Source organism: Pseudophryne corroboree, chromosome 4 (genome assembly GCF_028390025.1).
Source record: "Pseudophryne corroboree isolate aPseCor3 chromosome 4, aPseCor3.hap2, whole genome shotgun sequence".
NCBI classification, from domain to species: domain Eukaryota; kingdom Metazoa; phylum Chordata; class Amphibia; order Anura; family Myobatrachidae; genus Pseudophryne; species Pseudophryne corroboree.
Window position 1 is genome coordinate 17,606,165 of NC_086447.1, and position 23,157 is coordinate 17,629,321.

Consider the following 23,157-nt stretch of genomic DNA (forward strand, 5'->3'; position numbering starts at 1 on the left):
AAGAAAAATCTTGCAAAACTCTCCAGATTATTGCCTTTTTAACCTTTTTCTAGGAAACTTTCTAGATGAATGCTTTTTAGCCTTTGTCAGTACATGCTTTTGCAAGTTGTCTCTGTGGTGCAATCGGTTAGCGCATTCGGCTATTAACCGAAAGGCTGGTGGTACAATACCACCCAGGGACGTAATTGACCTTGTGATCAAATTTTGCTGATCTTTAAGTAGACAAGTCAAAATTTCAAACCACCTCTTATAGTGTAGGGTACCTGGCCTTCTCTGATGCAATCAGAGTCAGATTTGATTAAGTCATTTTATAAAAAACAGGAAGCACAATTTAGCATGGGGTTGCAGAGAAAAAAAAATATGCAGGCAGAGAAATCCAATTGAGTGATTAATCAGCTCTCCATTTTATGGTTTTATTTTTATGCTAACACATTTGCTCTCTGAAAAGTGTCTACAAAGCCAAGTCTCTGATTAACACCTTTGTAGGAATGGTTTTTCACCTATTACTGATTAAAACTTGCTTCATTGGAAAGGCAGCAAGATGCATCCTCATTACAATGTCCACTGAAATAATACAGGTTGACACCAGGAAACATAAACCTCACTGCATCCTTGCTGCTTTCTCAAGTGGGAATCTGTTTAATGTGAAAACCAGGTGATATCTAATCAGCACACAGGTAAGAAGTTAAGAAAATCTTTCTTTAAGGGTGAAGATGTTTCTCACAAAATCGTTGCCCCAATGCATCATTGAAATTCAAGCTGGAAAGATGATTTTGAAATATCAATTGTACATTTTGCATTGCTCTTCTGTTGACAATGTAGCTTGTTTTTGTCAATTACCATTTCAGTAATAGGGTAAAGAAAATTAAGTGGATTTCTGAAAGAAAACAGTGCTGTCAATATACTATTAAAACAAATTAAAATGTTAAAAGTTATTGTACTTTAAGTAAAAAGAAAAGAGTCAAAATATCAATTCCAGTTTTGTAAGAATTTAATTAACAAAAAAATAAGTGCACATAGCAGAGGATGGTTTCGATCCACCAACCTCGGGGTTATGGGCCCAGCACGCTTCTGCTGCGCCACTCTGCTGCTCATGTAAGTGTCAGAGATCCTGAAGTACTCACTCATCATGTGAAAGTACCAATGTGTTTCTTCGTTGGTCAATGGAAGAAAAATCTTGCAAAACTCTCCAGATTATTGCCTTTTTAACCTTTTTCTAGGAAACTTTCTAGATGAATGCTTTTTAGCCTTTGTCAGTACATGCTTTTGCAAGTTGTCTCTGTGGTGCAATCGGTTAGCGCATTCGGTTGTTAACCGAAAGGTTGGTGGTTCAATACCACCCAGGGACGTAATTGACCTTGTGATCAAATTTTGCTGATCTTTAAGTAGACAAGTCACAATTTCAAACCACCTCTTATAGTGTAGGGTACCTGGCCTTCTCTGATGCAATCAGAGTCAGATTTGATTAAGTCATTTTATAAAAAACAGGAAGCACAATTTAGCATGGGGTTGCAGAGAAAAAAAAATATGCAGGCAGAGAAATCCAATTGAGTGATTAATCAGCTCTCCATTTTATGGCTTTATTTTTATGCTAACACATTTGCTCTCTGAAAAGTGTCCACAAAGCCAAGTCTCTGATTAACACCTTTGTAGGAATGGTTTTTCACCTATTACTGATTAAAACTTGCTTCATTGGAAAGGCAGCAAGATGCATCCTCATTACAATGTCCACTGAAATAATACAGGTTGACACCAGGAAACATAAACCTCACTGCATCCTTGCTGCTTTCTCAAGTGGGAATCTGTTTAATGTGAAAACCAGGTGATATCTAATCAGCACACAGGTAAGAAGTTAAGAAAATCTTTCTTTAAGGGTGAAGATGTTTCTCACAAAATTGTTGCCCCAATGCATCATTGAAATTCAGGATGGAAAGATGATTTTGAAATATCAATTGTACATTTTGCATTGCTCTTCTGGTGACAATGTAGCTTGTTTTTGTCAATTACCATTTCAGTAATAGGGTAAAGAAAATTAAGTGGATTTCTGAAAGAAAACAATGCTGTCAATATACTATTAAAACAAATTAAAATGTTAAAAGTTATTGTTCTTTAAGTAAAAATAAAAGAGTCAAAATATCAATTCCAGTTTTGGAAGAATTTAATTAACAAAAAAATAAGTGCACATAGCAGAGGATGGTTTTGATCCACCGACCTCTGGGTTATAGATCCAGCACGCTTCTGCTGCGCCACTCTGCAGCTTATGTAAGTGTCAGAGATCCTGAAGTACTCACTCATCATGTGAAAGTACCAATGTGTTTCTTCGTTGGTCAATGGAAGAAAAATCTTGCAAAACTCTCCAGATTATTGCCTTTTTAACCTTTTTCTAGGAAACTTTCTAGATGAATGCTTTTTAGCCTTTGTCAGTACATGCTTTTGCAAGCTGTCTCTGTGGCGCAATCGGTTAGCGCATTCGGCTGTTAACCGAAAGGTTGGTGGTTCAATCCCACCCAGGGACGTAATTGACCTTGTGATCAAATTTTGGTGATCTTTAAGTAGACAAGTCAAAATTTCAAACCACCTCTTATAGTGTAGGGTACCTGGCCTTCTCTGATGCAATCAGATTTGATTAAGTTTTTTTATAAAAAACAGGAAGCACAATTTAGCATGGGGTTGCAGAGAAAAAAAATTATGCAGGCAGAGAAATCCAATTGAGTGATTAATCAGCTCTCCATTTTATGGCTTTATTTTTATGCTAACACATTTGCTCTCTGAAAAGTGTCCACAAAGCCAAGTCTCTGATTAACACCTTTGTAGGAATGGTTTTTCACCTATTACTGATTAAAACTTGCTTCATTGGAAAGGCAGCAAGATGCATCCTCATTACAATGTCCACTGAAATAATACAGGTTGACACCAGGAAACATAAACCTCACTGCATCCTTGCTGCTTTCTCAAGTGGGAATCTGTTTAATGTGAAAACCAGGTGATATCTAATCAGCACACAGGTAAGAAGTTAAGAAAATCTTTCTTTAAGGGTGAAGATGTTTCTCACAAAATCGTTGCCCCAATGCATCATTGAAATTCAAGATGGAAAGATGATTTTGAAATATCAATTGTACATTTTGCATTGCTCTTCTGGTGACAATGTAGCTTGTTTTTGTCAATTACCATTTCAGTAATAGGGTAAAGAAAATTAAGTGGATGTCTGAAAGAAAACAATGCTGTCAATATACTATTAAAACAAATTAAATTGTACTTTAAGTAAAAATAAAAGAGTCAAAATATCAATTCCGGTTTTGGAAGAATTTAATTAACAAAAAAATAAGTGCACATAGCAGAGGATGGTTTCGATCCTATGACCTCTGGGTTATGTGCCCAGCACGCTTCCGCTGTGCCACTCTGCTGCTCATGTAAGTGTCAGAGATCCTGAAGTACTCACTCATCATATGAAAGTACCAATGTGTTTCTTCGTTGGTCAATGGAAGAAAAATCTTGCAAAACTCTCCAGATTATTGCCTTTTTAACCTTTTTCTAGGAAACTTTCTAGATGAATGCTTTTTAGCCTTTGTCAGTACATGCTTTTGCAAGCTGTCTCTGTGGCGCAATCGGTTAGCGCATTCAGCTGTTAACCGAAAGGTTGGTGGTTCAATCCCACCCAGGGACGTAATTGACCTTGTGATCAAATTTTGGTGATCTTTAAGTAGACAAGTCAAAATTTCAAACCACCTCTTATAGTGTAGGGTACCTGGCCTTCTCTGATGCAATCAGAGTCAGCTTTGATTAAGTCATTTTATAAAAAACAGGAAGCACAATTTAGCATGGGGTTGCAGAGAAAAAAAATTATGCAGGCAGAGAAATCCAATTGAGTGATTAATCAGCTCTCCATTTTATGGCTTTATTTTTATGCTAACACATTTGCTCTCTGAAAAGTGTCCACAAAGCCAAGTCTCTGATTAACACCTTTGTAGGAATGGTTTTTCACCTATTACTGATTAAAACTTGCTTCATTGGAAAGGCAGCAAGATGCATCCTCATTACAATGTCCACTGAAATAATACAGGTTGACACCAGGAAACATAAACCTCACTGCATCCTTGCTGCTTTCTCAAGTGGGAATCTGTTTAATGTGAAAACCAGGTGATATCTAATCAGCACACAGGTAAGAAGTTAAGAAAATCTTTCTTTAAGGGTGAAGATGTTTCTCACAAAATCGTTGCCCCAATGCATCATTGAAATTCAAGATGGAAAGATGATTTTGAAATATCAATTGTACATTTTGCATTGCTCATCTGGTGACAATGTAGCTTGTTTTTGTCAATTACCATTTCAGTAATAGGGTAAAGAAAATTAAGTGGATTTCTGAAAGAAAACAATGCTGTCAATATACTATTAAAACAAATTAAAATGTTAAAAGTTATTGTACTTTAAGTAAAAATAAAAGAGTCAAAATATCAATTCCAGTTTTGGAAGAATTTAATTAACAAAAAAATAAGTGCACATAGCAGAGGATGGTTTCGATCCTATGACCTCTGGGTTATGTGCCCAGCACACTTCCGCTGTGCCACTCTGCTGCTCATGTAAGTGTCAGAGATCCTGAAGTACTCACTCATCATATGAAAGTACCAATGTGTTTCTTCGTTGGTCAATGGAAGAAAAATCTTGCAAAACTCTCCAGATTATTGCCTTTTTAACCTTTTTCTAGGAAACTTTCTAGATGAATGCTTTTTAGCCTTTGTCAGTACATGCTTTTGCAAGTTGTCTCTGTGGTGCAATCGGTTAGCGCATTCGGCTATTAACCGAAAGGCTGGTGGTACAATACCACCCAGGGACGTAATTGACCTTGTGATTAAATTTTGCTGATCTTTAAGTAGACAAGTCAAAATTTCAAACCACCTCTTATAGTGTAGGGTACCTGGCCTTCTCTGATGCAATCAGAGTCAGATTTGATTAAGTCATTTTATAAAAAACAGGAAGCACAATTTAGCATGGGGTTGCAGAGAAAAAAAAATATGCAGGCAGAGAAATCCAATTGAGTGATTAATCAGCTCTCCATTTTATGGTTTTATTTTTATGCTAACACATTTGCTCTCTGAAAAGTGTCTACAAAGCCAAGTCTCTGATTAACACCTTTGTAGGAATGGTTTTTCACCTATTACTGATTAAAACTTGCTTCATTGGAAAGGCAGCAAGATGCATCCTCATTACAATGTCCACTGAAATAATACAGGTTGACACCAGGAAACATAAACCTCACTGCATCCTTGCTGCTTTCTCAAGTGGGAATCTGTTTAATGTGAAAACCAGGTGATATCTAATCAGCACACAGGTAAGAAGTTAAGAAAATCTTTCTTTAAGGGTGAAGATGTTTCTCACAAAATCGTTGCCCCAATGCATCATTGAAATTCAAGCTGGAAAGATGATTTTGAAATATCAATTGTACATTTTGCATTGCTCTTCTGTTGACAATGTAGCTTGTTTTTGTCAATTACCATTTCAGTAATAGGGTAAAGAAAATTAAGTGGATTTCTGAAAGAAAACAGTGCTGTCAATATACTATTAAAACAAATTAAAATGTTAAAAGTTATTGTACTTTAAGTAAAAAGAAAAGAGTCAAAATATCAATTCCAGTTTTGTAAGAATTTAATTAACAAAAAAATAAGTGCACATAGCAGAGGATGGTTTCGATCCACCAACCTCGGGGTTATGGGCCCAGCACGCTTCTGCTGCGCCACTCTGCTGCTCATGTAAGTGTCAGAGATCCTGAAGTACTCACTCATCATGTGAAAGTACCAATGTGTTTCTTCGTTGGTCAATGGAAGAAAAATCTTGCAAAACTCTCCAGATTATTGCCTTTTTAACCTTTTTCTAGGAAACTTTCTAGATGAATGCTTTTTAGCCTTTGTCAGCACATGCTTTTGCAAGCTGTCTCTGTGGCGCAATCGGTTAGCGCATTCGGCTGTTAACCGAAAGGTTGGTGGTTCAATCCCACCGAGGGACGTAATTGACCTTGTGATCAAATTTTGGTGATCTTTAAGTAGACAAGTCAAAATTTCAAACCACCTCTTATGGTGTAGGGTACCTGGCCTTCTCTGATGCAATCAGAGTCATATTTGATTAAGTCATTTTATAAAAAACAGGAAGCACAATTTAGCATGGGGTTGCAGAGAAAAAAAATTATGCAGGCAGAGAAATCCAATTGAGTGATTAATCAGCTCTCCATTTTATGGCTTTATTTTTATGCCAAACACATTTGCTCTCTGAAAAGTGTCCACAAAGCCAAGTCTCTGATTAACACCTTTGTAGGAATGGTTTTTCACCTATTACTGATTAAAACTTGCTTCATTGGAAAGGCAGCAAGATGCATCCTCATTACAATGTCCACTGAAATAATACAGGTTGACACCAGGAAACATAAACCTCACTGCATCCTTGCTGCTTTCTCAAGTGGGAATCTGTTTAATGTGAAAACCAGGTGATATCTAATCAGCACACAGGTAAGAAGTTAAGAAAATCTTTCTTTAAGGGTGAAGATGTTTCTCACAAAATCGTTGCCCCAATGCATCATTGAAATTCAAGCTGGAAAGATGATTTTGAAATATCAATTGTACATTTTGCATTGCTCTTCTGGTGACAATGTAGCTTGTTTTTGTCAATTACCATTTCAGTAATAGGGTAAAGAAAATTAAGTGGATTTCTTAAAGAAAACAATGCTGTCAATATACTATTAAAACAAATTAAAATGTTAAAAGTTATTGTACTTTAAGTAAAAATAAAAGAGTCAAAATATCAATTCCAGTTTTGGAAGAATTTAATTAACAAAAAAATAAGTGCACATAGCAGAGGATGGTTTCGATCCACCGACCTCACGGTTATGGGCCCAGCACGCTTCCGCTGCGCAACTCTGCTGCTCATGTCAGTGTCAGAGATCCTGAAGTACTCACTCATCATGTGAAAGTACCAATGTGTTTCTTCGTTGGTCAATGGAAGAAAAATCTTGCAAAACTCTCCAGATTATTGCCTTTTTAACCTTTTTCTAGGAAACTTTCTAGATGAATTCTTTTTAGCCTTTGTCAGCACATGCTTTTGCAAGCTGTCTCTGTGGCGCAATCGGTTAGCGCATTCGGCTGTTAACCGAAAGGTTGGTGGTTCAATCCCACCCAGGGACGTAATTGACCTTGTGATCAAATTTTGCTGATCTTTAAGTAGACAAGTCAAAATTTCAAACCACCTCTTATGGTGTAGGGTACCTGGCCTTCTCTGATGCAATCAGAGTCATATTTGATTAAGTCATTTTATAAAAAACAGGAAGCACAATTTAGCATGGGGTTGCAGAGAAAAAAAATTATGCAGGCAGAGAAATCCAATTGAGTGATTAATCAGCTCTCCATTTTATGGCTTTATTTTTATGCTAACACATTTGCTCTCTGAAAAGTGTCCACAAAGCCAAGTATCTGATTAACACCTTTGTAGGAATGGTTTTTTACCTATTACTGATTAAAACTTGCTTCATTGGAAAGGCAGCAAGATGCATGCTCATTACAATGTCCACTGAAATAATACAGGTTGACACCAGGAAACATAAACCTCACTGCATCCTTGCTGCTTTCTCAAGTGGGAATCTGTTTAATGTGAAAACCAGGTGATATCTAATCAGCACACAGGTAAGAAGTTAAGAAAATCTTTCTTTAAGGGTGAAGATGTTTCTCACAAAATCGTTGCCCCAATGCATCATTGAAATTCAAGATGGAAAGATGATTTTGAAATATCAATTGTACATTTTGCATTGCTCTTCTGGTGACAATGTAGCTTGTTTTTGTCAATTACCATTTCAGTAATAGGGTAAAGAAAATTAAGTGGATGTCTGAAAGAAAACAATGCTGTCAATATACTATTAAAACAAATTAAATTGTACTTTAAGTAAAAATAAAAGAGTCAAAATATCAATTCCGGTTTTGGAAGAATTTAATTAACAAAAAAATAAGTGCACATAGCAGAGGATGGTTTCGATCCTATGACCTCTGGGTTATGTGCCCAGCACGCTTCCGCTGTGCCACTCTGCTGCTCATGTAAGTGTCAGAGATCCTGAAGTACTCACTCATCATATGAAAGTACCAATGTGTTTCTTCGTTGGTCAATGGAAGAAAAATCTTGCAAAACTCTCCAGATTATTGCCTTTTTAACCTTTTTCTAGGAAACTTTCTAGATGAATGCTTTTTAGCCTTTGTCAGTACATGCTTTTGCAAGCTGTCTCTGTGGCGCAATCGGTTAGCGCATTCAGCTGTTAACCGAAAGGTTGGTGGTTCAATCCCACCCAGGGACGTAATTGACCTTGTGATCAAATTTTGGTGATCTTTAAGTAGACAAGTCAAAATTTCAAACCACCTCTTATAGTGTAGGGTACCTGGCCTTCTCTGATGCAATCAGAGTCAGCTTTGATTAAGTCATTTTATAAAAAACAGGAAGCACAATTTAGCATGGGGTTGCAGAGAAAAAAAATTATGCAGGCAGAGAAATCCAATTGAGTGATTAATCAGCTCTCCATTTTATGGCTTTATTTTTATGCTAACACATTTGCTCTCTGAAAAGTGTCCACAAAGCCAAGTCTCTGATTAACACCTTTGTAGGAATGGTTTTTCACCTATTACTGATTAAAACTTGCTTCATTGGAAAGGCAGCAAGATGCATCCTCATTACAATGTCCACTGAAATAATACAGGTTGACACCAGGAAACATAAACCTCACTGCATCCTTGCTGCTTTCTCAAGTGGGAATCTGTTTAATGTGAAAACCAGGTGATATCTAATCAGCACACAGGTAAGAAGTTAAGAAAATCTTTCTTTAAGGGTGAAGATGTTTCTCACAAAATCGTTGCCCCAATGCATCATTGAAATTCAAGATGGAAAGATGATTTTGAAATATCAATTGTACATTTTGCATTGCTCATCTGGTGACAATGTAGCTTGTTTTTGTCAATTACCATTTCAGTAATAGGGTAAAGAAAATTAAGTGGATTTCTGAAAGAAAACAATGCTGTCAATATACTATTAAAACAAATTAAAATGTTAAAAGTTATTGTACTTTAAGTAAAAATAAAAGAGTCAAAATATCAATTCCAGTTTTGGAAGAATTTAATTAACAAAAAAATAAGTGCACATAGCAGAGGATGGTTTCGATCCTATGACCTCTGGGTTATGTGCCCAGCACACTTCCGCTGTGCCACTCTGCTGCTCATGTAAGTGTCAGAGATCCTGAAGTACTCACTCATCATATGAAAGTACCAATGTGTTTCTTCGTTGGTCAATGGAAGAAAAATCTTGCAAAACTCTCCAGATTATTGCCTTTTTAACCTTTTTCTAGGAAACTTTCTAGATGAATGCTTTTTAGCCTTTGTCAGTACATGCTTTTGCAAGTTGTCTCTGTGGTGCAATCGGTTAGCGCATTCGGCTATTAACCGAAAGGCTGGTGGTACAATACCACCCAGGGACGTAATTGACCTTGTGATTAAATTTTGCTGATCTTTAAGTAGACAAGTCAAAATTTCAAACCACCTCTTATAGTGTAGGGTACCTGGCCTTCTCTGATGCAATCAGAGTCAGATTTGATTAAGTCATTTTATAAAAAACAGGAAGCACAATTTAGCATGGGGTTGCAGAGAAAAAAAAATATGCAGGCAGAGAAATCCAATTGAGTGATTAATCAGCTCTCCATTTTATGGTTTTATTTTTATGCTAACACATTTGCTCTCTGAAAAGTGTCTACAAAGCCAAGTCTCTGATTAACACCTTTGTAGGAATGGTTTTTCACCTATTACTGATTAAAACTTGCTTCATTGGAAAGGCAGCAAGATGCATCCTCATTACAATGTCCACTGAAATAATACAGGTTGACACCAGGAAACATAAACCTCACTGCATCCTTGCTGCTTTCTCAAGTGGGAATCTGTTTAATGTGAAAACCAGGTGATATCTAATCAGCACACAGGTAAGAAGTTAAGAAAATCTTTCTTTAAGGGTGAAGATGTTTCTCACAAAATCGTTGCCCCAATGCATCATTGAAATTCAAGCTGGAAAGATGATTTTGAAATATCAATTGTACATTTTGCATTGCTCTTCTGTTGACAATGTAGCTTGTTTTTGTCAATTACCATTTCAGTAATAGGGTAAAGAAAATTAAGTGGATTTCTGAAAGAAAACAGTGCTGTCAATATACTATTAAAACAAATTAAAATGTTAAAAGTTATTGTACTTTAAGTAAAAAGAAAAGAGTCAAAATATCAATTCCAGTTTTGTAAGAATTTAATTAACAAAAAAATAAGTGCACATAGCAGAGGATGGTTTCGATCCACCAACCTCGGGGTTATGGGCCCAGCACGCTTCTGCTGCGCCACTCTGCTGCTCATGTAAGTGTCAGAGATCCTGAAGTACTCACTCATCATGTGAAAGTACCAATGTGTTTCTTCGTTGGTCAATGGAAGAAAAATCTTGCAAAACTCTCCAGATTATTGCCTTTTTAACCTTTTTCTAGGAAACTTTCTAGATGAATGCTTTTTAGCCTTTGTCAGCACATGCTTTTGCAAGCTGTCTCTGTGGCGCAATCGGTTAGCGCATTCGGCTGTTAACCGAAAGGTTGGTGGTTCAATCCCACCGAGGGACGTAATTGACCTTGTGATCAAATTTTGGTGATCTTTAAGTAGACAAGTCAAAATTTCAAACCACCTCTTATGGTGTAGGGTACCTGGCCTTCTCTGATGCAATCAGAGTCATATTTGATTAAGTCATTTTATAAAAAACAGGAAGCACAATTTAGCATGGGGTTGCAGAGAAAAAAAATTATGCAGGCAGAGAAATCCAATTGAGTGATTAATCAGCTCTCCATTTTATGGCTTTATTTTTATGCCAAACACATTTGCTCTCTGAAAAGTGTCCACAAAGCCAAGTCTCTGATTAACACCTTTGTAGGAATGGTTTTTCACCTATTACTGATTAAAACTTGCTTCATTGGAAAGGCAGCAAGATGCATCCTCATTACAATGTCCACTGAAATAATACAGGTTGACACCAGGAAACATAAACCTCACTGCATCCTTGCTGCTTTCTCAAGTGGGAATCTGTTTAATGTGAAAACCAGGTGATATCTAATCAGCACACAGGTAAGAAGTTAAGAAAATCTTTCTTTAAGGGTGAAGATGTTTCTCACAAAATCGTTGCCCCAATGCATCATTGAAATTCAAGCTGGAAAGATGATTTTGAAATATCAATTGTACATTTTGCATTGCTCTTCTGGTGACAATGTAGCTTGTTTTTGTCAATTACCATTTCAGTAATAGGGTAAAGAAAATTAAGTGGATTTCTTAAAGAAAACAATGCTGTCAATATACTATTAAAACAAATTAAAATGTTAAAAGTTATTGTACTTTAAGTAAAAATAAAAGAGTCAAAATATCAATTCCAGTTTTGGAAGAATTTAATTAACAAAAAAATAAGTGCACATAGCAGAGGATGGTTTCGATCCACCGACCTCACGGTTATGGGCCCAGCACGCTTCCGCTGCGCAACTCTGCTGCTCATGTCAGTGTCAGAGATCCTGAAGTACTCACTCATCATGTGAAAGTACCAATGTGTTTCTTCGTTGGTCAATGGAAGAAAAATCTTGCAAAACTCTCCAGATTATTGCCTTTTTAACCTTTTTCTAGGAAACTTTCTAGATGAATTCTTTTTAGCCTTTGTCAGCACATACTTTTGCAAGCTGTCTCTGTGGCGCAATCGGTTAGCGCATTCGGCTGTTAACCGAAAGGTTGGTGGTTCAATCCCACCCAGGGACGTAATTGACCTTGTGATCAAATTTTGCTGATCTTTAAGTAGACAAGTCAAAATTTCAAACCACCTCTTATGGTGTAGGGTACCTGGCCTTCTCTGATGCAATCAGAGTCATATTTGATTAAGTCATTTTATAAAAAACAGGAAGCACAATTTAGCATGGGGTTGCAGAGAAAAAAAATTATGCAGGCAGAGAAATCCAATTGAGTGATTAATCAGCTCTCCATTTTATGGCTTTATTTTTATGCTAACACATTTGCTCTCTGAAAAGTGTCCACAAAGCCAAGTATCTGATTAACACCTTTGTAGGAATGGTTTTTTACCTATTACTGATTAAAACTTGCTTCATTGGAAAGGCAGCAAGATGCATGCTCATTACAATGTCCACTGAAATAATACAGGTTGACACCAGGAAACATAAACCTCACTGCATCCTTGCTGCTTTCTCAAGTGGGAATCTATTTAATGTGAAAACCAGGTGATATCTAATCAGCACACAGGTAAGAAGTTAATAAAATCTTTCTTTAAGGGTGAAGATGTTTCTCACAAAATCGTTGCCCCAATGCATCATTGAAATTCAAGCTGGAAAGATGATTTTGAAATATCAATTGTACATTTTGCATTGCTCTTCTGGTGACAATGTAGCTTGTTTTTGTCAATTACCATTTCAGTAATAGGGTAAAGAAAATTAAGTGGATTTCTGAAAGAAAACAATGCTGTCAATATACTATTAAAACAAATTAAAATGTTAAAAGTTATTGTACTTTAAGTAAAAATAAAAGAGTCAAAATATCAATTCCAGTTTTGGAAGAATTTAATTAACAAAAAAATAAGTGCACATAGCAGAGGATGGTTTCGATCCACCAACTTCTGGGTTATGGTCCCAGCACGCTTCCGCTGCGCCACTCTGCTGCTCACGTAAGTGTCAGAGATCCTGAAGTACTCACTCATCATGTGAAAGTACCAATGTGTTTTTTCGTTGGTCAATGGAAGAAAAATCTTGCAAAACTCTCCAGATTATTGCCTTTTTAACCTTTTTCTAGGAAACTTTCTAGATGAATGCTTTTTAGCCTTTGTCAGTACATGCTTTTGCAAGTTGTCTCTGTGGTGCAATCGGTTAGCGCATTCGGCTGTTAATCGAAAGGTTGGTGTTTCAATACCACCCAGGGACGTAATTGACCTTGTGATCAAATTTTGCTGATCTTTAAGTAGACAAGTCAAAATTTCAAACCACCTCTTATAGTGTAGGGTACCTGGCCTTCTCTGATGCAATCAGAGTCAGATTTGATTAAGTCATTTTATAAAAAACAGGAAGCACAATTTAGCATGGGGTTGCAGAGAAAAAAAAATATGCAGGCAGAGAAATCCAATTGAGTGATTAATCAGCTCTCCATTTTATGGCTTTATTTTTATGCTAACACATTTGCTCTCTGAAAAGTGTCCACAAAGCCAAGTCTCTGATTAACACCTTTGTAGGAATGGTTTTTCACCTATTACTGATTAAAACTTGCTTCATTGGAAAGGCAGCAAGATGCATCCTCATTACAATGTCCACTGAAATAATACAGGTTGACACCAGGAAACATAAACCTCACTGCATCCTTGCTGCTTTCTCAAGTGGGAATCTGTTTAATGTGAAAACCAGGTGATATCTAATCAGCACACAGGTAAGAAGTTAAGAAAATCTTTCTTTAAGTGTGAAGATGTTTCTCACAAAATCGTTGCCCCAATGCATCATTGAAATTCAAGCTGGAAAGATGATTTTGAAATATCAATTGTACATTTTGCATTGCTCTTCTGGTGACAATGTAGCTTGTTTTTGTCAATTACCATTTCAGTAATAGGGTAAAGAAAATTAAGTGGATTTCTGAAAGAAAACAATGCTGTCAATATACTATTAAAACAAATTAAAATGTTAAAAGTTATTGTACTTTAAGTAAAAATAAAAGAGTCAAAATATCAATTCCGGTTTTGGAAGAATTTAATTAACAAAAAAATAAGTGCACATAGCAGAGGATGGTTTCGATCCTATGACCTCTGGGTTATGTGCCCAGCACGCTTCCGCTGTGCCACTCTGCTGCTCATGTAAGTGTCAGAGATCCTGAAGTACTCACTCATCATATGAAAGTACCAATGTGTTTCTTCGTTGGTCAATGGAAGAAAAATCTTGCAAAACTCTCCAGATTATTGCCTTTTTAACCTTTTTCTAGGAAACTTTCTAGATGAATGCTTTTTAGCCTTTGTCAGTACATGCTTTTGCAAGCTGTCTCTGTGGCGCAATCGGTTAGTGCATTCAGCTGTTAACCGAAAGGTTGGTGGTTCAATCCCACCCAGGGACGTAATTGACCTTGTGATCAAATTTTGGTGATCTTTAAGTAGACAAGTCAAAATTTCAAACCACCTCTTATAGTGTAGGGTAACTGGCCTTCTCTGATGCAATCAGAGTCAGCTTTGATTAAGTCATTTTATAAAAAACAGGAAGCACAATTTAGCATGGGGTTGCAGAGAAAAAAAATTATGCAGGCAGAGAAATCCAATTGAGTGATTAATCAGCTCTCCATTTTATGGCTTTATTTTTATGCTAACACATTTGCTCTCTGAAAAGTGTCCACAAAGCCAAGTCTCTGATTAACACCTTTGTAGGAATGGTTTTTCACCTATTACTGATTAAAACTTGCTTCATTGGAAAGGCAGCAAGATGCATCCTCATTACAATGTCCACTGAAATAATACAGGTTGACACAAGGAAACATAAACCTCACTGCATCCTTGCTGCTTTCTCAAGTGGGAATCTGTTTAATGTGAAAACCAGGTGATATCTAATCAGCACACAGGTAAGAAGTTAAGAAAATCTTTCTTTAAGGGTGAAGATGTTTCTCACAAAATCGTTGCCCCAATGCATCATTGAAATTCAAGATGGAAAGATGATTTTGAAATATCAATTGTACATTTTGCATTGCTCATCTGGTGACAATGTAGCTTGTTTTTGTCAATTACCATTTCAGTAATAGGGTAAAGAAAATTAAGTGGATTTCTGAAAGAAAACAATGCTGTCAATATACTATTAAAACAAATTAAAATGTTAAAAGTTATTGTACTTTAAGTAAAAATAAAAGAGTCAAAATATCAATTCCAGTTTTGGAAGAATTTAATTAACAAAAAAATAAGTGCACATAGCAGAGGATGGTTTCGATCCACCGACCTCGGGGTTATGGGCCCAGCACGCTTCTGCTGCGACACTCTGCTGCTCATGTAAGTGTCAGAGATCCTGAAGTACTCACTCATCATGTGAAAGTACCAATGTGTTTCTTCGTTGGTCAATGGAAGAAAAATCTTGCAAAACTCTCCAGATTATTGCCTTTTTAACCTTTTTCTAGGAAACTTTCTAGATGAATGCTTTTTAGCCTTTGTCAGCACATGCTTTTGCAAGCTGTCTCTGTGGCGCAATCGGTTAGCGCATTCGGCTGTTAACCGAAAGGTTGGTGGTTCAATCCCACCGAGGGACGTAATTGACCTTGTGATCAAATTTTGGTGATCTTTAAGTAGACAAGTCAAAATTTCAAACCACCTCTTATGGTGTAGGGTACCTGGCCTTCTCTGATGCAATCAGAGTCATATTTGATTAAGTCATTTTATAAAAAACAGGAAGCACAATTTAGCATGGGGTTGCAGAGAAAAAAATTTATGCAGGCAGAGAAATCCAATTGAGTGATTAATCAGCTCTCCATTTTATGGCTTTATTTTTATGCTAACACATTTGCTCTCTGAAAAGTGTCCACAAAGCCAAGTCTCTGATTAACACCTTTGTAGGAATGGTTTTTTACCTATTACTGATTAAAACTTGCTTCATTGGAAAGGCAGCAAGATGCATGCACATTACAATGTCCACTGAAATAATACAGGTTGACACCAGGAAACATAAACCTCACTGCATCCTTGCTGCTTTCTCAAGTGGGAATCTATTTAATGTGAAAACCAGGTGATATCTAATCAGCACACAGGTAAGAAGTTAAGAAAATCTTTCTTTAAGGGTGAAGATGTTTCTCACAAAATCGTTGCCCCAATGCATCATTGAAATTCAAGCTGGAAAGATGATTTTGAAATATCAATTGTACATTTTGCATTGCTCTTCTGGTGACAATGTAGCTTGTTTTTGTCAATTACCATTTCAGTAATAGGGTAAAGAAAATTAAGTGGATTTCTGAAAGAAAACAATGCTGTCAATATACTATTAAAACAAATTAAAATGTTAAAAGTTATTGTACTTTAAGTAAAAATAAAAGAGTCAAAATATCAATTCCAGTTTTGGAAGAATTTAATTAACAAAAAAATAAGTGCACATAGCAGAGGATGGTTTCGATCCACCAACTTCTGGGTTATGGGCCCAGCACGCTTCCGCTGCGCCACTCTGCTGCTCACGTAAGTGTCAGAGATCCTGAAGTACTCACTCATCATGTGAAAGTACCAATGTGTTTCTTCGTTGGTCAATGGAAGAAAAATCTTGCAAAACTCTCCAGATTATTGCCTTTTTAACCTTTTTCTAGGAAACTTTCTAGATGAATGCTTTTTAGCCTTTGTCAGTACATGCTTTTGCAAGTTGTCTCTGTGGTGCAATCGGTTAGCGCATTCGGCTGTTAACCGAAAGGCTGGTTGTTCAATACCACCCAGGGACGTAATTGACCTTGTGATCAAATTTTGCTGATCTTTAAGTAGACAAGTCAAAATTTCAAACCACCTCTTATAGTGTAGGGTACCTGGCCTTCTCTGATGCAATCAGAGTCAGATTTGATTAAGTCATTTTATAAAAAACAGGAAGCACAATTTAGCATGGGGTTGCAGAGAAAAAAAAATATGCAGGCAGAGAAATCCAATTGAGTGATTAATCAGCTCTCCATTTTATGGCTTTATTTTTATGCTAACACATTTGCTCTCTGAAAAGTGTCCACAAAGCCAAGTATCTGATTAACACCTTTGTAGGAATGGTTTTTCACCTATTACTGATTAAAACTTGCTTCATTGGAAAGGCAGCAAGATGCATCCTCATTACAATGTCCACTGAAATAATACAGGTTGACACCAGGAAACATAAACCTCACTGCATCCTTGCTGCTTTCTCAAGTGGGAATCTGTTTAATGTGAAAACCAGGTGATATCTAATCAGCACACAGGTAAGAAGTTAAGAAAATCTTTATTTAAGGGTGAAGATGTTTCTCACAAAATCGTTGCCCCAATGCATCATTGAAATTCAAGCTAAAAAGATGATTTTGAAATATCAATTGTACATTTTGCATTGCTCTTCTGGTGACAATGTAGCTTGTTTTTGTCAATTACCATTTCAGTAATAGGGTAAAGAAAATTAAGTGGATTTCTGAAAGAAAACAATGCTGTCAATATACTATTAAAACAAATTAAAATGTTAAAAGTTATTGTACTTTAAGTAAAAATAAAAGAGTGAAAATATCAATTCCAGTTTTGGAAGAATTTAATTAACAAAAAAATAAGTGCACATAGCAGAGGATGGTTTCGATCCACCGACCTCTGGGTTATGGGCTCAGCACGCTTCCGCTGTGCCACTCTGCTGCTCACGTAAGTGTCAGAGATCCTGAAGTACTCACTCATCATCTGAAAGTACCAATGTGTTTCTTCGTTGGTCAATGGAAGAAAAATCTTGCAAAACTCTCCAGATTATTGCCTTTTTAACCTTTTTCTAGGAAACTTTCTAGATGAATGCTTTTTAGCCTTTGTTAGTACATGCTTTTGCAAGTTGTCTCTGTGGTGCAATCGGTTAGCGCATTCGGCTGTTAACCAAAAGGCTGGTGGTTCAATACCACCCAGGGACGTAATTGACCTTGTGATCAAATTTTGCTGATCTTTAAGTAGACAAGTCAAAATTTCAAACCACCTCTTATAGTGTAGGGTACCTGGCCTTCTCTGATGCAATCAGAGTCAGATTTGATTAAGTCATTTTATAAAAAACAGGAAGCACAATTTAGCATGGGGTTGCAGAGAAAAAAAAATATGCAGGCAGAGAAATCCAATTGAGTGATTAATCAGCTCTCCATTTTATGGCTTTATTTTTATGCTAACACATTTGCTCTCTGAAAAGTGTCCACAAAGCCAAGTCTCTGATTAACACCTTTGTAGGAATGGTTTTTCACCTATTACTGATTAAAACTTGCTTCATTGGAAAGGCAGCAAGATGCATGCTCATTACAATGTCCACTGAAATAATACAGGTTGACACCAGGAAACATAAACCTCACTGCATCCTTGCTGCTTTCTCAAGTGGGAATCTGTTTAATGTGAAAACCAGGTGATATCTAATCAGCACACAGGTAAGAAGTTAAGAAAATCTTTCTTTAAGGGTGAAGATGTTTCTCACAAAATCGTTGCCCCAATGCATCATTGAAATTCAAGATGGAAAGATGATTTTGAAATATCAATTGTACATTTTGCATTGCTCATCTGGTGACAATGTAGCTTGTTTTTGTCAATTACCATTTCAGTAATAGGGTAAAGAAAATTAAGTGGATTTCTGAAAGAAAACAATGCTGTCAATATACTATTAAAACAAATTAAAATGTTAAAAGTTATTGTACTTTAAGTAAAAATAAAAGAGTCAAAATATCAATTCCAGTTTTGGAAGAATTTAATTAACAAAAAAATAAGTGCACATAGCAGAGGATGGTTTCGATCCACCGACCTCGGGGTTATGGGCCCAGCACGCTTCTGCTGCGACACTCTGCTGCTCATGTAAGTGTCAGAGATCCTGAAGTACTCACTCATCATGTGAAAGTACCAATGTGTTTCTTCGTTGGTCAATGGAAGAAAAATCTTGCAAAACTCTCCAGATTATTGCCTTTTTAACCTTTTTCTAGGAAACTTTCTAGATGAATGCTTTTTAGCCTTTGTCAGCACATGCTTTTGCAAGCTGTCTCTGTGGCGCAATCGGTTAGCGCATTCGGCTGTTAACCGAAAGGTTGGTGGTTCAATCCCACCGAGGGACGTAATTGACCTTGTGATCAAATTTTGGTGATCTTTAAGTAGACAAGTCAAAATTTCAAACCACCTCTTATGGTGTAGGGTACCTGGCCTTCTCTGATGCAATCAGAGTCATATTTGATTAAGTCATTTTATAAAAAACAGGAAGCACAATTTAGCATGGGGTTGCAGAGAAAAAAATTTATGCAGGCAGAGAAATCCAATTGAGTGATTAATCAGCTCTCCATTTTATGGCTTTATTTTTATGCTAACACATTTGCTCTCTGAAAAGTGTCCACAAAGCCAAGTCTCTGATTAACACCTTTGTAGGAATGGTTTTTTACCTATTACTGATTAAAACTTGCTTCATTGGAAAGGCAGCAAGATGCATGCACATTACAATGTCCACTGAAATAATACAGGTTGACACCAGGAAACATAAACCTCACTGCATCCTTGCTGCTTTCTCAAGTGGGAATCTATTTAATGTGAAAACCAGGTGATATCTAATCAGCACACAGGTAAGAAGTTAAGAAAATCTTTCTTTAAGGGTGAAGATGTTTCTCACAAAATCGTTGCCCCAATGCATCATTGAAATTCAAGCTGGAAAGATGATTTTGAAATATCAATTGTACATTTTGCATTGCTCTTCTGGTGACAATGTAGCTTGTTTTTGTCAATTACCATTTCAGTAATAGGGTAAAGAAAATTAAGTGGATTTCTGAAAGAAAACAATGCTGTCAATATACTATTAAAACAAATTAAAATGTTAAAAGTTATTGTACTTTAAGTAAAAATAAAAGAGTCAAAATATCAATTCCAGTTTTGGAAGAATTTAATTAACAAAAAAATAAGTGCACATAGCAGAGGATGGTTTCGATCCACCAACTTCTGGGTTATGGGCCCAGCACGCTTCCGCTGCGCCACTCTGCTGCTCACGTAAGTGTCAGAGATCCTGAAGTACTCACTCATCATGTGAAAGTACCAATGTGTTTCTTCGTTGGTCAATGGAAGAAAAATCTTGCAAAACTCTCCAGATTATTGCCTTTTTAACCTTTTTCTAGGAAACTTTCTAGATGAATGCTTTTTAGCCTTTGTCAGTACATGCTTTTGCAAGTTGTCTCTGTGGTGCAATCGGTTAGCGCATTCGGCTGTTAACCGAAAGGCTGGTTGTTCAATACCACCCAGGGACGTAATTGACCTTGTGATCAAATTTTGCTGATCTTTAAGTAGACAAGTCAAAATTTCAAACCACCTCTTATAGTGTAGGGTACCTGGCCTTCTCTGATGCAATCAGAGTCAGATTTGATTAAGTCATTTTATAAAAAACAGGAAGCACAATTTAGCATGGGGTTGCAGAGAAAAAAAAATATGCAGGCAGAGAAATCCAATTGAGTGATTAATCAGCTCTCCATTTTATGGCTTTATTTTTATGCTAACACATTTGCTCTCTGAAAAGTGTCCACAAAGCCAAGTATCTGATTAACACCTTTGTAGGAATGGTTTTTCACCTATTACTGATTAAAACTTGCTTCATTGGAAAGGCAGCAAGATGCATCCTCATTACAATGTCCACTGAAATAATACAGGTTGACACCAGGAAACATAAACCTCACTGCATCCTTGCTGCTTTCTCAAGTGGGAATCTGTTTAATGTGAAAACCAGGTGATATCTAATCAGCACACAGGTAAGAAGTTAAGAAAATCTTTATTTAAGGGTGAAGATGTTTCTCACAAAATCGTTGCCCCAATGCATCATTGAAATTCAAGCTAAAAAGATGATTTTGAAATATCAATTGTACATTTTGCATTGCTCTTCTGGTGACAATGTAGCTTGTTTTTGTCAATTACCATTTCAGTAATAGGGTAAAGAAAATTAAGTGGATTTCTGAAAGAAAACAATGCTGTCAATATACTATTAAAACAAATTAAAATGTTAAAAGTTATTGTACTTTAAGTAAAAATAAAAGAGTGAAAATATCAATTCCAGTTTTGGAAGAATTTAATTAACAAAAAAATAAGTGCACATAGCAGAGGATGGTTTCGATCCACCGACCTCTGGGTTATGGGCTCAGCACGCTTCCGCTGTGCCACTCTGCTGCTCACGTAAGTGTCAGAGATCCTGAAGTACTCACTCATCATCTGAAAGTACCAATGTGTTTCTTCGTTGGTCAATGGAAGAAAAATCTTGCAAAACTCTCCAGATTATTGCCTTTTTAACCTTTTTCTAGGAAACTTTCTAGATGAATGCTTTTTAGCCTTTGTTAGTACATGCTTTTGCAAGTTGTCTCTGTGGTGCAATCGGTTAGCGCATTCGGCTGTTAACCAAAAGGCTGGTGGTTCAATACCACCCAGGGATGTAATTGACCTTGTGATCAAATTTTGCTGATCTTTAAGTAGACAAGTCAAAATTTCAAACCACCTCTTATAGTGTAGGGTACCTGGCCTTCTCTGATGCAATCAGAGTCAGATTTGATTAAGTCATTTTATAAAAAACAGGAAGCACAATTTAGCATGGGGTTGCAGAGAAAAAAAAATATGCAGGCAGAGAAATCCAATTGAGTGATTAATCAGCTCTCCATTTTATGGCTTTATTTTTATGCTAACACATTTGCTCTCTGAAAAGTGTCCACAAAGCCAAGTCTCTGATTAACACCTTTGTAGGAATGGTTTTTCACCTATTACTGATTAAAACTTGCTTCATTGGAAAGGCAGCAAGATGCATCCTCATTACAATGTCCACTGAAATAATACAGGTTGACACCAGGAAACATAAACCTCACTGCATCCTTGCTGCTTTCTCAAGTGGGAATCTGTTTAATGTGAAAACCAGGTGATATCTAATCAGCACACAGGTAAGAAGTTAAGAAAATCTTTCTTTAAGGGTGAAGATGTTTCTCACAAAATTGTTGCCCCAATGCATCATTGAAATTCAAGATGGAAAGATGATTTTGAAATATCAATTGTACATTTTGCATTGCTCTTCTGGTGACAATGTAGCTTGTTTTTGTCAATTACCATTTCAGTAATAGGGTAAAGAAAATTAAGTGGATTTCTGAAAGAAAACAATGCTGTCAATATACTATTAAAACAAATTAAAATGTTAAAAGTTATTGTACTTTTGGTAAAAATAAAAGAGTCAAAATATCAATTCCAGTTTTGGAAGAATTTAATTAACAAAAAAATAAGTGCACATAGCAGAGGATGGTTTTGATCCACCGACCTCGGGGTTATGGGCCCAGCACGCTTCCGCTGCGCCACTCTGCTGCTCATGTAAGTGTCCGAGATCCTGAAGTACTCACTCATCATCTGAAAGTACCAATGTGTTTCTTCGTTGGTCAATGGAAGAAAAATCTTGCAAAACTCTCCAGATTATTGCCTTTTTAACCTTTTTCTAGGAAACTTTCTAGATGAATGCTTTTTAGCCTTTGTCAGCACATGCTTTTGCAAGCTGTCTCTGTGGCGCAATCAGTTAGCGCATTCGGCTGTTAACCGAAAGGTTGGTGGTTCAATCCCACCCAGGGACGTAATTGACCTTGTGATCAAATTTTGCTGATCTTTAAGTAGACAAGTCAAAATTTCAAACCACCTCTTATAGTGTAGGGTACCTGGCCTTCTCTGATGCAATCAGAGTCATATTTGATTAAGTCATTTTATAAAAAAAAAGGAAGCACAATTTAGCATGGGGTTGCAGAGAAAAAAAATTATGCAGGCAGAGAAATCCAATTGAGTGATTAATCAGCTCTCCATTTTATGGCTTTATTTTTATGCTAACACATTTGCTCTCTGAAAAGTGTCCACAAAGCCAAGTCTCTGATTAACACCTTTGTAGGAATGGTTTTTCACCTATTACTGATTAAAACTTGCTTCATTGGAAAGGCAGCAAGATGCATCCTCATTACAATGTCCACTGAAATAATACAGGTTGACACCAGGAAACATAAACCTCACTGCATCCTTGCTGCTTTCTCAAGTGGGAATCTGTTTAATGTGAAAACCAGGTGATATCTAATCAGCACACAGGTAAGAAGTTAAGAAAATCTTTATTTAAGGGTGAAGATGTTTCTCACAAAATCGTTGCCCCAATGCATCATTGAAATTCAAGCTGGAAAGATGATTTTGAAATATCAATTGTACATTTTGCATTGCTCTTCTGGTGACAATGTAGCTTGTTTTTGTCAATTACCATTTCAGTAATAGGGTAAAGAAAATTAAGTGGATTTCTGAAAGAAAACAATGCTGTCAATATACTATTAAAACAAATTAAAATGTTAAAAGTTATTGTACTTTAAGTAAAAATAAAAGAGTGAAAATATCAATTCCAGTTTTGGAAGAATTTAATTAACAAAAAAATAAGTG

At 36.5% G+C, this 23,157-nt stretch overlaps 10 non-coding genes across 10 annotated transcripts; all 10 read left to right on the plus strand.

Annotated features, from left to right (window-relative positions):
- The first annotated feature begins 2,442 nt into the window (after positions 1–2,442).
- Positions 2,443–2,516, plus strand: TRNAN-GUU (transfer RNA asparagine (anticodon GUU)). The gene has a single exon. It is a non-coding gene; the product is annotated as a tRNA-Asn (tRNA).
- Positions 2,517–3,590: 1,074 nt separating this feature from the next.
- Positions 3,591–3,664, plus strand: TRNAN-GUU (transfer RNA asparagine (anticodon GUU)). Its single transcript has one exon. It is a non-coding gene; the product is annotated as a tRNA-Asn (tRNA).
- A 2,260-nt stretch (positions 3,665–5,924) lies between these two features.
- Positions 5,925–5,998, plus strand: TRNAN-GUU (transfer RNA asparagine (anticodon GUU)). The gene has a single exon. It is a non-coding gene; the product is annotated as a tRNA-Asn (tRNA).
- A 1,094-nt stretch (positions 5,999–7,092) lies between these two features.
- TRNAN-GUU (transfer RNA asparagine (anticodon GUU)) lies at positions 7,093–7,166 on the plus strand. The gene has a single exon. It is a non-coding gene; the product is annotated as a tRNA-Asn (tRNA).
- A 1,080-nt stretch (positions 7,167–8,246) lies between these two features.
- On the plus strand, positions 8,247–8,320 carry TRNAN-GUU (transfer RNA asparagine (anticodon GUU)). Its single transcript has one exon. It is a non-coding gene; the product is annotated as a tRNA-Asn (tRNA).
- A 2,260-nt stretch (positions 8,321–10,580) lies between these two features.
- TRNAN-GUU (transfer RNA asparagine (anticodon GUU)) lies at positions 10,581–10,654 on the plus strand. Its single transcript has one exon. It is a non-coding gene; the product is annotated as a tRNA-Asn (tRNA).
- Positions 10,655–11,748: 1,094 nt separating this feature from the next.
- On the plus strand, positions 11,749–11,822 carry TRNAN-GUU (transfer RNA asparagine (anticodon GUU)). Its single transcript has one exon. It is a non-coding gene; the product is annotated as a tRNA-Asn (tRNA).
- Positions 11,823–15,249: 3,427 nt separating this feature from the next.
- On the plus strand, positions 15,250–15,323 carry TRNAN-GUU (transfer RNA asparagine (anticodon GUU)). Its single transcript has one exon. It is a non-coding gene; the product is annotated as a tRNA-Asn (tRNA).
- Positions 15,324–18,750: 3,427 nt separating this feature from the next.
- TRNAN-GUU (transfer RNA asparagine (anticodon GUU)) lies at positions 18,751–18,824 on the plus strand. The gene has a single exon. It is a non-coding gene; the product is annotated as a tRNA-Asn (tRNA).
- A 3,427-nt stretch (positions 18,825–22,251) lies between these two features.
- On the plus strand, positions 22,252–22,325 carry TRNAN-GUU (transfer RNA asparagine (anticodon GUU)). The gene has a single exon. It is a non-coding gene; the product is annotated as a tRNA-Asn (tRNA).
- Positions 22,326–23,157: the final 832 nt, after the last annotated feature.